General features: G+C 40.1%; 1 protein-coding gene across 3 annotated transcripts in view; it reads left to right on the top strand.

Moving 5' to 3' along the window:
* The window catches only part of afg2a (AFG2 AAA ATPase homolog A), a 423,169-nt gene that overhangs the window by 331,549 nt on the left and 73,290 nt on the right, over positions 1 to 18,330 (top strand). The window lies entirely within an intron of this gene.

The following is an 18,330-nucleotide window of genomic DNA, read 5'->3' as shown; positions in this document are numbered from 1 at the left end:
TCCAGCCCTTAACCCTCTTTGAGACTCTGCTTTGTTTTTCCCTTCTCCATTCCACTTTCCGTCTACCAAAAATGGATTTGTCTTTAGCACTTAGGATCTACCGCTCTGGAACTATCTCCATCCCTCTGCCGTTCCACTTACCTTTCCTTCTATAATTCTGAGGTTAAAACCCATGTATTTGAGCAATCGTTTCCTAGAAAGATTTTTGGCTAATAACTCCTTTTATTGACTTCTATTTTCACCACTAGACATGCTAACAGCAGCTGAACTGGGCTTCAGCCATACTAATTACAGCTGCCTCCACATTGATCCACAACTTCTGTGGTCATTGCAATGGGTAGTGCATGTACTTATTGATACATCAAAAAAGCTACCAGAATATTCTGTATTTATAGATGAATGGAAAAAGCCTGAAGTAGCCTGAATTAGTCTAAATTTAGATATTAACAAAAACCAACATAACTTTAATTCGGTCACTTCAGAATATAGAATTGCCAGGTAACGGACCACTTAGCTTCAAGGATCATCATCAAGTATTCTGAGGTTAAGTATGTTAAACTCTTGATAACAAGGTGGTGAAGGAATAATCCAGAGCCAGTTTTTTTCTTTGGAATAATTTAATTAACAGTGAAATTTTACAGGTATACATCTCCTGACCCTACTCCCTGTGTCAGTAATTGTCTCTGTGTGCTCAAGAAGATTCATTCAACTCATTCCTGCGGTGAAGGGGCTATCCTGTCATGAAAAGTTGGACAGATCGGGCCTGTACTCACTAGAGTTTTGAAGAATGGGGACAGACTTCTTTGAAACATATAAAACCGTAAGGGACTTCATGGAGTGAGTTCTGGAAGGCTGTTTGCACTGCAGGGAGACTAGAACTAGAATATACAGTTTATGAATGAAAGATCTCTCTTTTAAGAAGACGATAAGATCTTCTTTTCTGTTTAATGTGTAGGACTTTCTTTGCCAGAATGTACTGTGGGCTGTGCCATTTAACTTATTCAAGATGGTGTTAGAGACATTTTTGACAGGCAAGAGTGAGGGCTCTGGCAAAACAGACAGAAAAGTGGTGTTGCGATCACAATCCGATCAGTCAAGATGTAACTGAATGGCAGGACAGACTCGAAGGGCCAAACAGTCTAATTCTGCTCCTTGTCATGTGTTCCTATGTAACCATTCAATCAAAAAAGCATGAGGGTTTCTGTTTTCACGTTGTCTAATGAGTCGTGCTCAATCTATACACTTTATCTCAATTCATACAGTTTACAAAGTATGGCAAGACCAGATGCTGAAGGAGGTGAAACCTGTTCACATTTAAAAAGGGAGCTTTCGTTTAGATGAGCAAAAGTCAGATCAATTTCAGTTTTGAACTATTCAATTGTCCTAGCTACAGGCCTTGTCTATACAACTTCCTTTGTACTTTCAGCTTTGTTAGCCATAGTATTGGAGACTGTGATCCAATCACACACCCAGAACAATAAATACAATGAAGAAAGATAGCTAAAATTATAAATTACTGGCCCCAAATGAAACTGTATCAGCTACTAGTATATTAGAAACTATAGGGGAACTTCCTCATGTTTGTAATTCATGTCAGTAGTCTGTTGTCATTTCAATTGGTTGTACCAGCTGCCCTGTTTTGAAAATAAAATGCAGGAAACATTAAGAAGCTATGTATTAATTTTATTGATCTGTGTAGTGATTAACATTGACTCTTTGTATTAAACAGGACTGCTCAAAGTTTGTGGTGCTCAGTGGCATGTGTGGTAAAGAACAGAGAAGTAATGGCCATTTGTTGCCTGCTTAATCTGACCTGAAAAGTAAGCATTGAATGGTACCCTTGACAGGTGACGCTTCATGTGCAGAATGTGCAGCAGGCTTCCATATGGCTGTACAAATGTCCTCTTATTTGGCTTAATCTGAGTGGGATGTGGGAAACAGTCCAACTCAGAGATTACTCAGTGTGTAGCAGGGAAAGCCCATAAGTCTGCACAGCTGTGACTTAATATTCTGCGCACCATTTCTTGGGATTCAGTATCAAATATGTTTGTTGTTATAGCACTTCCATTTTTGAAGTGAAATATAAAGTGTTGTTATCCTACTGAAGAAGGACTTCACTGTATGGGGCTTTAGGGTTTTTTTAATGCATTTCCTGTGCAAAATAACAAAATTAAAATTCTTTACATTTTTCTGTTCTTGAAACTGAGTGCCCGGCCGTTCCACCAGCTGTGGGTTCTTTAAGCTTTGTTGTATTATCGCAGCTCAATGAACCGTTACTTCACATGTCAGTTATCAGTACTGGCAATTTCACACTGACAAACATACAGCGTAAAGAGCATTTTCACACTAACACACATGTCAGTATATGGAGGGAAATTTCACAATGACAAATGCTTACTGTTGAATGTTGCTATGTTCAGAATTTCATTAATTCTCAGTTTAAGTTTCTGCTAATAAATGTTACAGCACTGATCTCAAAGTGCTGTCCTGATTCTGTTTTGGCAATTTTACATAAGATCTTTAATTTCTCCTAATTCTGACACACCTATTCATTGCCTCAATTTCTGAAAATATGTAGAATCAATATGGATCAGCCTTGATCTGGAATGCAGAGGCTGATAGACCTACTCCTACTCCTGCTTCTATGTTCCGAACAAATTCTCAAGGTGAGCATGTAACGTTAGAGGTGAAAGGCAACAAAAGACCTTCTCTTCAATAAAAACAGCTCCAACTTATCTAATCTATCTATGTTACCGAAGTTCTACATCCCTGGAATCCATCACATCTTTCCTAAAGTGCACTGCCCAGATTTGATTTAATACTCCAATTGAGACTGAACCTGCGTTTTTTTTTTGGCAAGTTTAACATAATCACATTGTTGATGTATTCCGTGCCCCTAGTAATTAAGTATAGGACTTGATTAACACAAAATGAAACTGCTGGAAAAGCTCAGAAGGTCTGGCTGCATCTGCGGAGAGAAAGCAGAGTTAACGTTTCAGGTCCAGTAACCTTTCCTCAACTGATAGTAGCTAGAAGAAGCTTGGTATTTATGCAGAAGATGGAGTGAGGGAACAGTGGAGGAGGAAACAATAGATGCAGACAGAGCCCAAAGAAAGTGAAAAATAGTTGGACAGACAAAGGAAAAGGTAAAGGTCAGCCTGGGAAAATGAATAGCTACTAATGGAGATTAGTAGTGGCTAACAATGGATTATGTGTGGTAGCAGCCAGTGTGATGGGGATTGGGGTAAGGAGACGGAAGAAGGTGCTCAGGCCCTGAAATTATTGGAACTCGATATTGAGCCCAGAAGGCTGAATATTTCCCCAATGGAGAAAATGAGAAGCCGTTCTTCCAGTTTGCTCAGAGCTTTGCTGGACTACTGCAGCAAGTCTGAGACAGAGATGATGGCCATGGGATACAGTGGTGTGTTGAAGCTCAGGGTCATTTTGCAGACAGAACATAGGTGTTCTGCAAAGCAGTTACCTAGTCTGCACTTCATTTCCCCAGACTGGATGACTCTACCCCATGTTCTGCATAAATATGAACCTATTCCTAGCTACCATCAGTTCTGCAGAAGGGCCACTGGGCCTAAAACATTAACTCTGCTTTCTCTCCACATACTGCCAGACCTGCAGAGTTTTTCCAGCAATTTTGGTTTTTGTTTCTGATTTCCAGCATCCACAGTTGTTTCATTTTTCTAATTTAGGAAGTTATTAATTAATTATTAATGCTGCCTCCAACAACTTGAAAATATACACTGAGGTGCCTTTGTCCATGCACCTGCTTTTAGAATGATACCCTTTGTTTTTTCATGCCTGTCTTGTTTCTTCCTAGAAAGACCAGAATCACTTCACACTTCTCTGCATTGAATTGCAGTTGCCACTTGTCTACACATTCCATCAAATTGGTTACATTCTTTTAAAGTTCTATACTAACCTTCTCATAATTCACAATGTCTCCAGTTTTTGGTTCATCGGCAAATTTTGATGCTGTGCCCTGAAACCTGAGATCTAATCTATTAATATGAATTCCTATAAATAAAACACAACAGAATATATATAATACATGAAGTATAATGCATTACATATGAACACAACAGAAATGAAAAGTGAATCAAAAAAAGAAAAAATTTGAAAGATTTACAGATCGGTCTGAGGGTTGTTAGCAAAAAATGAATGGTGAAACATTGCAGCTGTTAATTGGGTCGTACTTGATGGTGGTTATTGAGCAGTTGATTTTAAGATTCTTGGGTTTGCAAGTTAGCTAAAGTTAGCTGTCCTGTTCCTTTCTTGACAGTGCCCACAAACTAAATATAACCTGTAGGAGATGCTTTCTTATTGAGAGAAGGTAATTAGATTGCCTTTCACCTCTGCCTTTTGAAGTCTCTCCCTTTGAAGCTTCATGGCACCCTACAAAATGTGTTCAGGGGTTTGCGCAGGAAATCTTTCTGCAATCTGTGAATTCCATTCGTAGAAATTACATTATTAGTCAGGCTTGGCTTGAAGTCTATGTTTTAAAAAAATGCCTTGTCCAATAGTTCAATATGTCTGTGATTAATTTGACACTTTTTATCCATTATGACATGGATCCGTATTTCCCTAAGCAACTACCTTACAATTAAATTGCTACCTTATATTAATTTTATACTATAGTTTTCACCTTTACTTGAGAGATACTTTATATTCTGAGTTTACAGTTCCCAATTTTTTTTTGTTGCTCCCTAGGGAAGAATTTTTCTGGCTCCTTGGAGTTGGACATTTAGGGGGCAGGAGCATTATTTAAAAAGCTCATCGGGCTGGTTCTTCTCATCTTTTAAGGGCAGTGTGCCTGCTTGCCTGGTCAGCAACTCACCTGAGTGGTAGGAAGCCAGTTTTTGTGATTAAAACATCAATTACATGGTATTTTCCCTTGGCAATGGCAACTTGCCAGACGTACATACTGCTCCTCTGTGTGCCATTTTTCTTCTGCTCTGCTCCTATCCTCTGAGGTGACCGCAGCAACATAAAATGAACATACACAATTATCTTTAAATGAGTATATAGGTTTCACTCAACACAGTCGCAGATGAGTACTGTCACATTGAAACACTTACCCTGCAGTTAGACCATCTGGCTGTTAGGATTTTTCTGGTGGCACCATATAGCTCCAACCTCAGACACACTCGACCTCTCCATTCATCTCAGCAGACACATCATTCTTAATGGGGCTGCCAACTACCCTTCCCTTTGGCTATTCTGACTGGCCTTTCTGTGCTCAGTGCCATTTGTGGAGGAAACTTACATTACTGGCTCTTGCAGCAAGATTGTGCTTGAGTTTTTGAATGTTTATGCATGGAATTCTATCTATGAGACTTAGATTTGATGCATTATAGGGTCCCGGAGTGAACAGGATCAAATTTATAAAGCATCTGCCACTATTGATTGCCATGTTCTCAGCGTTTTTAAAAGATAGATTTTCACTCTACCTAGAGTCCCATGTTAATTTTAAAATTCTGTGTCAATCTCAGTTCTCTGCCTCAGCCTTGCTCCATTTTGTTCCACGATGCCTCACTTCCTGCTGCCCCCTCTTCCAGACCTACATCTCACTATCCTTGTTTCCAACCCACCCTCCCATTGTCTAATCTGTTCCCCCATTCTTCTTCATGACCTACAACATCCCTATTCTATCTCTACTTCTGAGGTTCTTTGTTCCACATTGGCTCCATGCTTGGAATGTATCCGTAGAACAAAACAATACAATCACCTATTACACAACTGCTTACTCATTAAAAGGACATGCTTAGCAATGGGAAAACAGAGATCAGTCAGAATGTTACTACGTAATGCAATAACACAGACCCACGTCCGTATTTTCCCCTTGGGTCGCTCACAATTGTGCCCAAATGATTGATCTGCCATTGACAGAGACTCATGGGCAGTTTGGAAAAATTGACAACTACAGTCTGTACATGGAACAGAAGCTCCAACAATGTACCAGAACATTACTGAGAGAAAATCTGGCTTCACCAAAACTACTAGTGTCTCTCTCAGAATCTTTTTGCCCATGCCGTGACTGCCACGCCCACATAGAAATAGCTCTCAATTTAAAAATGCTGGGGATGGTTAATCAGAAATTATCTTTTTAGTTATTTTGTAGTTTGCCTGTACAGGCTGATATAAAGTGGGGAACATTGTATGCAATTTTATAAACCAATTGAGCCTCTCTTAAAAACCTATATTCCATTTGCAGTCATTGTGTTTTTGGAAAGTTAGAATTGATCTTGTCAGAGTCATGCCATGCTCGGTCATTGCTAGCTAATCAGTTGCCTAATCAAAACAGGTGCTGATGTATAGTCAGATCCTGATCTCGATCCAGATGTCGATCTGTGTTTTGGCTCAAGTTTGAAGTTGTGTACTGTGGGCAAGATACTATCTCTGTACACATCCCTGCTGTTATGTTCGTAGAGTCATACAGCACGGAAACAGATCCTTTGGTTTAACCAGTCCATGCCGAACATAAATTCCAAACTAAGCTAGTCCCATCTGCCTGTTCTTGCCCTATATCCCTCTAAACCTTTACTATTCAAGTAAGTATCCAAATGTCTTTAAAATGTTGTAATTGTACCTGCATCCACCACTTCCTTAGGAAGTTCATTCCACATGCAAATCACCCCCCATGTAAAAAATTTGCTACATGTCTTTTTTAAAATCTCTCTCCTTTCACCTTAAAAGTGTGCCCCCGATCTTGAAATCCCTCATCCTAGTGAAAAGACAACTACTATTAACTCTATCTGTACGTCTCATTATTTTATGAACTTCTGTAAGGTCCCCTCTCATAAACCTCCTCAACCATACATCATCCTAACCACATCCCAACCTTCTCTGGGATCAGTATGATGTAATTGACCAATAGATCACATGACTGCCACTTCCACTGACATCAGACCCCATGACTGCCACTTCCGCCAACATCAAAGACCACACAAATGCCTACATTATTGACGATCTGGTTACTTGTGCTTCTGCTCACGGGACCTCTCTGGTGCACACACTCATTCCTGATCAAGTCTCCAACCCGGCTCCTGGCCCAGATCTATACGTAGCCCCAGCCCTAAGCTCTGCCAGGTCTTCACCATGCCTCTCACTTACTCAACCTCTCCCCGTTGGAACATGCAGCCCTCCACTCACTTCACTGCAACCCCAGCCTCGCTATTAAACCTGCCGATAAGAGGGATATGGTGGTAGTATGGCTAACTGACCTCTACATGGCTGAGGTCAGACACCAACTCTCTGACACATTCTCCTACAGTCCCCTCGATCGTGACTCCACCTTTGATTACCAACCCATCATCTCCCAGACCATGAACAATCTCATCACTTTGGGAGATCTCCTGTCCACAGCCTCCACCTGATAGTTCCCCAACCCTGCACAACCATTACCAAAAATCCATAAATCTGACAGCCCCAAACCCATTGTCTCTGCCTGCTCCTGCCCCACTGAGCTCACATTCCTCCTACCTTGACTCTGTTCTTTCCCATTTGGTCCAGGCCATACCTACATTCATGACACAACCCACGCTCTTCACCTTTTCCAAAATTTTCAATTCCCCGGCCCCTAACACCTTATCTTCACCATGGATGTACAATCCCTTTACACCGGTATACCCCTCACAGAGGGCCTAAAAGTCTTCCACTTCTTCTTCTCCCATAGGCACAACCAGACTCCCTCCAACGACACTACCATTCACTTGGCAGAACTGGTCCTCAAACCCTCAACAGTGTTTCCTTTGAGCCCTCCCACTTCCTACAAACCACAGGGGTGGTTATTGGCACCCGCATGGGCCAAGATATCCTTGCCTATTTTTAAGATTCGTAGAACGCTCCCTCTTCTACACCTACACCGGCACCATCCTTAACCTCTTTCACCACTATATTGATGGCTGCATCAGTGCTGTCTCATGCTCCGCAAAAGCCTTGAGCAGTTCATTGACTTTGTCAACACCTTGTGCTGTTCCCTCAAATTGACCTGGACCATTTCTAACACCTCCCTCCCTTTCCTGGACCTCTTCATCTCAAGAAACCGACTCACCACTGACATTCATTTCAAACCCACTGACTCCCACAACTACCTCATCTACACCTCCTCTCACCCACTTTCCTGCAAAAATGCTACCCCATACTTTTAATTCCTCCACCTCCGCTGCATCTGTTCCCAGGTTATGGCATTCCACTCCAAGACATCCCAAATACCCTCCTACTTTAGGTACCATAATTTCCCCTCCTCTGTAATTACGAGTGCCCTCAACCGCATCTTCTCCATTTCCCACACTTATTCTTCAGACCTCCAAATCCAATGCCTCATCCTGTGACATTTCTGATGGCTACAATCAGACTCACCACCAAAAAGACATTTTGTTCTGTACCATGCCCAATACCTTTCCCTGCAACCTCAAGAGGTGCAACATCTGCCCCAACACCTCCCCTCTCACCTCCATCCAAGGCACCAAATAATCCTTCCAGATCCAGCGGAGATTCACCTGCATTTTATCCAACCTGATCTGTTGTATCCGTTGCTCCCAATGTAGTCTCCTCTATATTCGAGAGACCAAACATAGACTAGGGGACCAGTTCACAGAGCATCTGCACTCTGCAAGCATCAACCAACCCAACCTTCTGGTTGCTATCCATTTTAATTCCCCTTCCCAGTCCCCAGGCGACATGTCCATCCTTGGCCTCTTCCACTGTCAGAGTGAGGCCAAACATAAATGGGGAAAACAATACCTGATATTTTGCCTTGGGAGCTTATAGCCCAATGGCCTTTTTAACTATCCTGTCTAGATGCGATGCAAACTTCAAAGAATTATGACCCCGCATCCCAAGGTCCCTCTCTAAAATTCTAGTATTATTTGAATATGTCCTACCCTTGTTTCTCATAACTAAACCCAAAATATCTGGAGAGTAGTATGTGAACAAGCCTAATGACTTAGTGTCTTTGAGATTTAAGTAAGTTCTGTCGTGTATTGTTGCAGCTCTGAGTGCTGAATGATTCCTCCAGTTTTCAATCCATGCTTCCTTTACTTTCTTCATTCTACAAAATGCCAAGACCTCTACAAAACTGAACTAGTGAAATGTTTAATACCACAAGACGTGGCTAAGAAAATGCATAATCTTATTGTTTTGTAGATTTTCAAAAAATGTTGGAAAGTATGTTCAACATTTATGTGCCATAATGTTGGAACATCATTCAAGAATCATTCAAGAATAATTCTACTATTGGCATCCTTCAGCCCAAAAGCTGTTTACTAATCATGACTTTCCACATCAAGCAGATGTTCACTTGCACATCTACCAATGTGGTATACTGCTTCCGCTGTACCCATTGTGGCCTCCTCTACGTTGGGGAAACCAAGAGGAGGCTTGGGGACCGCTTTGCAGAACACCTACACTCAGTTCACAATCAACAGTTGCACCTCGCAGTCATGAACCATTTCAACTCCCCTTCCCATTCCTTAGAGGACATGTCCATCCTAGGCCGCCTGCAGTGCCACAACGATGACAACCGAAGGTTTCAGGAACAGCAACTCATATTCTGCTTGGGAGCCCTGCAGCCCAATGGTATCAGTGTGGATTTCACAAGCTTCAAAATCTCCCCTCCCCTCAATACATCCCAAAGCCAGCCCAGTTCATCCCTGCCTCCCTAACTTGTTCTTCCTCTCACCTATTCCCTCCTCACACCTCAATCTGCAGCCCCACCTCCTACCTACTAAACTCATGCCACCCCCTTGACCTGTCTGTCCTCCCCGGACTGACTTATGCCCTCCCTACCTCCTCACCTACATTCGCCTCTGCTGGCTCCATCCCCGCCTCTTTAACTTGTCTGTCTGCTCTCCACCTATCTCCTCCTCTATCAATCTTCGATCCACCTCCCCCTCTCTCCCTATTTATTTCAGAACCCTCGCCCTCTCCCCCTTTTCTGATGAAGGGTCTAGGCCCGAAACGTCAGCTTTTGTGCTCCTAAGATGCTGCTTGGCCTGCTGTGTTCATCCAGCTCCACACTTTGTTATCTCTGCTAATCATGACTCTTTGTTTGACTCCATAACAACATTGACTAGAGTCACCGAGCTGCATAGCATGGAAACAGTCACTTCAGTCGAACTCGACCATGCCAACTACTTTGAAAATTGGCTGCAAAATATGTCAGGACCCATTCATCTGTAAAAGACACTCTGTAACTTGAGGTCTTTCTCTTTTTCATTTTATTTGATCAGCACTCTAGTGTGATGATAGCATGGCAGTAAGAGGTGTATTTTGTGTTTTTTTTTGTTGTGAAGAAAGATTGAGACAGAGATACCAAGCAATCTACTCTGAAGCCAGTAAAATAAACAGTTTGTGAGGCCTTGGGATTTTTTTTAAAGTTGGAACAACTGAAGCAGCCTGAACAGGTGCAGTGAAGCTTCCACAGAACCAAGATTTTTAATTTTTGTGTTTAAGGTTCCTGAGTAGATTTGTAGCTCAGTTTGTGGATGCTGTGATTGGTTCACTCGACAAGCTGGCTCGTTAGTTTGCACATGTTTCATTAACCTAATTGGTAGCATCATCAATGCAACCTCCGATGAATCATTGTTGTGTCCATCAATAAATGCGTAGAATTACTGTAGTATTAAGTGTAGTACTGTATTCTGCTGTCTTGACCAAAAGGATCCTAACTTTGTTTTTTGAATTTGCATGTGATTTCAACAGCATATTTTTCTTGCATGCTATTCCCCATGCTAACTTGTAATTGATAAGGATACTAACACTTGGAATGTCCAGGAGTCTACTGGAATTGGCATCCTTCTCCCAGAGATAGTGTAAAGTATTACAGAAAATTTAAAACCATATCTTTTAAATTAGTCAGTGACATCAACAACTGCCATGAAGGGGAAGAAAATGAAACTTTCATCATGTGGTGTTGCCATAGGGTGACATCACATCCTGCTCACTGGTACCCAATCAAATTCAAACAGCAAAACAAAATACTAGGAGAACAAGGTGGAATTTTGACAGGCCAGAATTTGATTGGTTTGAATTTCATTGAGGTGTCAGGCTTGATAATGAGCAGTAGTCTGATAATGATAACATAACGGAATGTTCGCTGAGATTAGAATTGAATTTAACTGTAATACTTACATTCCCTGACACTGAGCAGAATTTTAATTCCTTCTTCCCTGCTATGAGTGAGGCTTTTGAACATGGTAAGGCAACTTGTAACACTTTTCATTGTGATTTTCTTGTAAAAGTACACATGACAGCAAATTCTAATTATTGTCGGAGTGGTATACTTATTGACTCGCTGGTGTGTGTTTCTTATCCAGTGTCCACTACCATTTTAACTTCCTGTATTTCACAATGAATCAAGTTTCCTGCCTAGGGAGGAAGAATAGTTGTCAAATGGTGTCTTACCATTCCCTATTGAAGCTCACCCTTCAGGAGAGTTCATTTAGGTGAGAAACAGGCAAGATACTTTTGTCATGGTTGAATCTAACATAAAAAGGTAAGAGCCTGCCAGCCAAAAGTTAAATGAGTAAATTATTTGCATCAGCTTTGGTGGAATTCTGACATTGCACTCACATTCACTCATTCAAAATCACTCAGTCGCACACGTTCACTGACTCAATCTGTCCTGAACCTGCAAGCAACACCCTGCCAGCAAGAGTGGCTCTCCTTTTCCTCACTTGAATGACCAGTCTTCAGCATAAACTTCAATCGGGAATGTTAAAAAGCCATTTAACAACCATCCTTCTCACCTATCACCCATTGTATTGTACATTATTTAATATCAATGCTGCAAATTGCAGAAGTTAAAGATTGCAGCACAGCACAACTGTTACAATGTGCAAAGCAATTTTTTTTTCCACAAAACCCAGATAAAAGTGGACCTTAAACTGTCTGGTCAATTAGCTACATAAGAATGACGTTACAGACAAATAAATGTGAGTTAATTTGTGCTGTTGTTGATCTGTGTGTGATCTCTTGCTCAGGTTTTCTTCGCACGTTACTATGTGAAGAAATGTATGCACATATTAATTTTTACAAGCCACTGATACTTGATCATTTTCTGGTCTGACATTGCAGTTATTCATTAAATATGTTTGCATCCTAAGGAATTTGTGAACCGCCCGGATTCTTGTACTTCATCTTTCTGTTACTATTCTGGCATTGTTTTCTAATCTTTTTATGTTTTGATGTATGAATGTATTTCAGTTGCTTTCTTTTAAAAATATGCTTCTGTTCTATTGTTAATACAAAGGCAGAACAATATCATCAAGTTGGTTACCAAAGCTAGTCAAATTAATAGCAACACCTTATTGTAAAGCCAAATGTTTCTGTTGATTTCTGCATAGTAAGTTTTTCATGAAAAAAGAACTTTTTTAATGCATTTTAAAGGCTGATTTTTATTTAAGAGAAGTTAATGCACTGATGTCGACTTCGCAAACTAGTATTAGTCACAGCTGGCAGATTCAGCCAGCCTTTCTCACAGCTGTTTCAGTCGTATACTGTTTCTCTCCACCCCCTCCTGCACTACACTAAAATTCAGGTTGAATGAAGTGGTTCTAAATGCGTCCATCAACACGAGTGTAGCTTGCCAAGCCAAGTATTTGGGTTGGAAGTTATACCTCCCCATCTGCTTCAAAACAGGAAGTAAGTCTGTTAAGTGATGGATCGTTCTACTTTACCTAGAGGAGGAGAAAAAAAGGCCTCTGCTTCTGGGCAATAAATGAGCTCTGCAGTTGTTCACATTGTGAAAAAAAAGCAGAATTATACAGAAGGACGGTAACACTCCTTCTGGAGCTGGTCTAGGCAGATCTCATCCTTGCTGAAAATATTCCAAACCTGTCATCCTGACAGAAACAGCCTGCAGGATTCAAGAGACTCCATTGTTGGTTAAACACCAGATGTGTCTGACTTCACAAACACTCACTGCTGTTTATCCCCATTCTGACAAGGTAAACTCTCATTGTTGTGGCATATTCCTAATGGGCACTTGATATGTTCATGGTAGTGCAAATTTGTACATGGCCAGACTGAAATGTGCAAGACCATACTGATTTCCTTATGGCCCCACTGATTTGTGTAACTATGGTTTTGAACTGTACATTTAATTCCTTTCATGGCCACATTCAGGTAGCCTACTGTGACTCATTGAGGCTAGTCCAAGATTCAAATTCTTCAGGCAGAAATAATGTAAAAAAAAATGTGTTGAAAAAGGTTTTTTGCAGTATGTAAAACAAAAGTCTGAAAACCACAACCTCCACAACCCACCTCTGACAAACACACCCACATTATATAGCTTGTTGCTTCCAAATGGCAATGTCTGCAGAATATTCCTTTTCTTCAGTCACTTATCTTGTTGCAGCATTTCAAATGCAGCACATAGTATAAAATAGAATTTTTGGCATGTCAGACTAACCAATGCTACATTAAAAATCCCATTATTGTCTAATCTTAACTATGCCAGTTCATGTTTGTCAAAGCTGGCAGCGTGAAATAAAACATTTCAAGAAATTTGGAACAGACGGTCCTGAGGTACAGAGGATCTTTTTACTCTTATTACAACAACACTTATTTTTAAAGATTAGGTTGAATGCTTGTCTGATTTAATGAATTGGAGTATTTTATGTAAGTTATTAAAATTTGCAAACAACCAGCATTTGTGTGTAATCTTCAGTTGTCTGGAAGTAGGCAAAATTACTTCCCTGTATTTTCTTGCAGACAAATGAAAACTATTTTTGTAATTTGCAGAACTATGGTCCAACTTTGCACAGCAGTATAGTGTTGAGATTTTATCACTCAGCATTGTGAAATAAAGGGCAACATTAAACCAGAGGTGAAACAATGCAGGATATCCTGTTCTCCTCTGTGAAGAACATTAGACATTGTTGTTACATTGAAGACAATGTGGAAGTACCAGTTGTTTTAATAACAAATGCAGTTCACCATGTAACATGGCAGAATGGAAAGTTACATTGCAAACGTCTCAGAAATTTGGCATGTTTTTTGTGCTATGAATCAGTTGATTTCTCATCCAGGATTTATGTAATTATCCTTCATTGCCTGATGTAGCAATATAGAATGTTTAAACATGATTCTGTTTCACAGCACAAAATAAATGACTTTCAGTTTTTTGTTTCAGTAGCATTAATCTTTAACAGTAACACAAGCAGTTGCAATGATATTCTGCCTTCTCCCACTGTTCATAATTATGGCAGTTATGAAAAATGAAAGCCTTGCATACAGAATTATTTTGTCACAATCTGTAAATCAACTGTCAGATTCAAAGCACAATGAAGTATCTTCAAAATATGGAATTTCTTTGCATAGCATCACAGTATGGAGTTCCTGTGCATTGCATAGTGTTTTCAAAGCACAGTAAAGATCACACAGATATCCAGTGACAAATAATCACATGAAGGTGCCGATCACACTGAATCCATTTTTTCTCCAATGATTCCAGTCAATATTTTCAATTACATAGATAGTCTTAAAGACAGCATTTATAGTTTTCTCCATGTTTCTCATGATTTTCCATTTACAGTCATATCGCCCGAAGCAAGACTCTTCGGCCCAACCAGCCCATGCCAACCATAATTCCTAACTAGTCCCGCCTGCTTCCACTTAGCCCATATTTCTTCAAACATTTTTTATTCGTGTTAATCCAAATGTCTTTTAAATATTGTAACTGCATTCGCATCCACCACTTCCTGTGGAAGTTCTTTACACATTCAAACCATTTTCTGTGTAAAAAAATTTCCCCCTCATGTCTTTTTTAAACCTTTCACCTCTCATCTTAAAAATATGCCTCTAGTCTTGAAATCCTCTCTGCTAGGGAAAAGATGCCTGCCATTCACTTTATCTATTGCCCTCATGATTTTATAAACTTCTATAAGGCCACCCCTCAACCTCCTACACTCCAGTGATGAAAAGTCCCAGCCTGTCCAGCCTCACCTTGTGACTCAAACCCTCCCTTCCTGGCCACACTCTGGCAAATCATTTCTGAACCCTGTCCAGTTTAATAATATCCTTCCGTAAACAGTGACCAGAATTTGACACAGTATTCCAGAAAAGACCTCATCAACTCCTGTACAACCTCAACACAATGTCCTAACTCTTGTCCTCCGAGGTCTGAGCAGTGAAGGCAAGCGTACTAAATGCTTTCTTAACCACCCTGTCTACATGTGATGCAAACTTAAAAGAATATGTACTTGAACCCCTAAGTGTCTCAGTTCTAAAACACTACCCAGGGCCCTACTTTAATGTTACCTATTGACTGTTTTTATAGAACCACTTCTTCACTTCACCTTTGTTCCAAGTATTTTGACTCGCATTCATGCTCAGTCACATATGCTTGAAGGTGTCCGTCATTGCACAACCACCTTACATTCCTCTGCATTGCTTAAGAAATGAGGCACTTTTTAAATATGTTTTTCTTTGTCTGATATTTGTATCCATTCCCACTGAGTTGATTCCTTCGTGCAGATGACTTTAACTTTTGACCCCAGCTATGCAATTTACCCCATTTGTTGAAGCACAACATTTTGTAGGTGCGCCATCAGGTAATTGAATGTTTTTTTCAAAATACATATGACTCAGTGTCTATATGCATAAAAGCAAAGTGGAAGCAGCAAGATGGAAGCAACAGAAAAAGAAAATTTTTAAGAAAATAAAGGGAACATCTATGAAATAAAAATTCTATAATGGCAATAAAAAAATTAAATGAGCAGAAATCATGTGCCACTTCTATATCCACAGACACAGTGTGACAAAACAAAATTACCAAGTACCACATGAAGTTGAATGGTTGAAGAGAAAAAAAAATCAGAATCAGGTTTATTGCCCACTAATTTTTCAAAAGTATCTATGTGGTTCTTCTAAATATCTGCTATATGAAACACCAGTATGTATTACAATATGAGTTTACAATATTTTAAGACATTCTCAAGAACTTGAAAAGTTAAATGACAAATGCAGTCAAATCTATTTGTCCCAGAATTGAACAGGTCATAATCCGTGCATTTCCTCTAAGGTAGTGGCCAGAGGTACCTTCATATACTGAAGCAGCTCAGAGTCAATGGGTAAAAAAAAACACACCTCAGTTACCTGTGAGTGTGTAAATTTAAGAAATTTTAGTGTCGTTGCCATCTGGAGGAATTCCTGACTCTCCAATCAGCAACGAAGCCTTTGCTTATAATAGATCATTTAAAATTATGCCCCTTCCCTTGAGTGTGCTGACATTCGTATCTTCTAATAAGAGTCTTTTAGAGTAAACAAAATCTAATTTATTGCACTCTGCAATTATTTATAGCTTACAAGAATACCACAAAGACAAGATGACCTAACATAAGGTCTGTCTCCCATAAGGTTTTACTTTTCCCTCTCACCAGGGCCTCTTTACATTCTACCTCATACTAATCTTGTTTTTATCCTTCTATAACCAAATATACTATTCTACAAGGGTGTTTGCATTGTGCTCAGAATCCATAATCACTTGTGTAAGGGAAGCACAGAAGACAGGAACATTTGGCCCTTCAAGCCTGCTCTGCTGTTCTTCACGATCATGGCTGATTATCCAATTCAATAGCCTAACCCTGCTTTCTCCCCATAACCTTTGATTCCATTCACCCCAAGTGCTATATCTAGTCACCTCTTGAATACATTCAATGTTTGGGCATCAACTAGTCCCTGTGGTAATGAATCCACAGGCTCACCACTTCTTGGGTGAAGAAATGTCCCCTTATCTCTGTCCTAAAACATCGACCCCAAAATCCTCATACTGTGACCCCTGTGAAGGATAAAAAGTAACATTATAAGTGTGGGATAGGGTAGAGAAATGGGATTAAGTCAACAAAACTTTCTAAGAGCCAGCAAAGGTGCAAAAGGCCAAAAGATCTTCCATGCGGTAAAATTCTTCTGAGCCTTGTCAGCAAGCAAGTGTTTCAATACTTAATATGCCATTGTCCAATCTTGCACACATCTTTTAGAGTTACAATTTTTGCAGTGGGCACAATATTGAAGCTGATAAAGGACATCCATGGTTATGCATTTCAGATAATTGTGAAGCTATATAAATACTCAGAAAATGCATGAAGAATACACAACAAACCCAAATATCATTCCCCAAAGGCAAATATTACCAATAGTGGAATAAATTGAGTTTCCCCACTAATTAGTTTTGTTTGTAAAGCAGTTGAGGGAATCTATTATACTTAATAACAGTTTTCTGTTTTTTTTAAAAATTACACTTTAATAGAACACCACTCACCTCTGTCAGACCTGTTTTGTCAGCAGCTGGAAATTTGCTCTAAAGGTTGAAATATTCTCTTTTCTATCTATTCCAGATGCCTCCATTTCCAATTCTGTGACACAGCACATGATTCTAAATAAATATAAAAGTTTGGAAAATGTAAACAGTTGCATAGAAAGAAACATCCACATTTTTTTGCTTCAGTTCCATTCATTGCTGGTGTATTGATTAATATTGCAGTGGCATGAAACTTTATCCCAAGACATAGATCATGCTGAACTGTTGGAGGAAGATTTATTTCACTTTTTAGTTGATATGCACTGCGTACATGTGGAGATTCCATCAGATGCATGTATTTTGAAACCTAAATTATTAGAAACAAAGCTGTCAGACCTTTCGAAGTAGAGACAAACCTTTTTGGATGGATTGTTTGGGTCATGGGTGAGGCCTTAATTTCCTTCTGGTGACGACATCTTCAGGGGCTTGAGCCTCTGGTTCTAATAACCCTTGGATATACCTGTTGCATTGTGACCAAGATTGCAGACCACATGAGAACTGTAACTTTAAGACGGTTATATGACATCATGACCTGTGCCATTCCCTTACGTTACTCAGCTCCCCTTCAGGCTCTCTCTCGCTCTCTTTCTCTGTCTGTGTGTGACGTGCAACAACATTGACTATGGGCTGAATTTTTGTCAGAGTTAGATGAGTGTCAATTTCAGGGAGTTTGCAGGGTTCTGTCCATGAGCTGTGCTGAGTTTTCTCACACAATTCTCTGCCAAGCAACTCATTGCACATACACCCTATTTCTCAAGTGCTGCCCTCGCTGTATCATGCACTAACCTTGCCACCTTCTGGGTTTCTTGCCACCATTGCCATATATAAAGCCTAGCTGTGTGCCAAGCCATTCACTGTGAATTAGGAATAGCCCTCCACAGTACATGTCGTGGGTGAGAAAGTAGGAAGGAAAACTTCTAGGGATACATAGTTGTCAAAGGGTGACTCATCAGTGGAAACAAAATTTCTCAATCTGAAATTAATTGTCACTTTATATCGTCGTGCGCCTGATCGAC

Source organism: Stegostoma tigrinum, chromosome 1 (assembly GCF_030684315.1).
Source record: "Stegostoma tigrinum isolate sSteTig4 chromosome 1, sSteTig4.hap1, whole genome shotgun sequence".
In the NCBI taxonomy this organism is placed as follows: Eukaryota; Metazoa; Chordata; class Chondrichthyes; order Orectolobiformes; family Stegostomatidae; genus Stegostoma; species Stegostoma tigrinum.
Note: the sequence above shows the minus strand (reverse complement) of the source record. Positions and strands in the feature narration are given on the sequence as shown.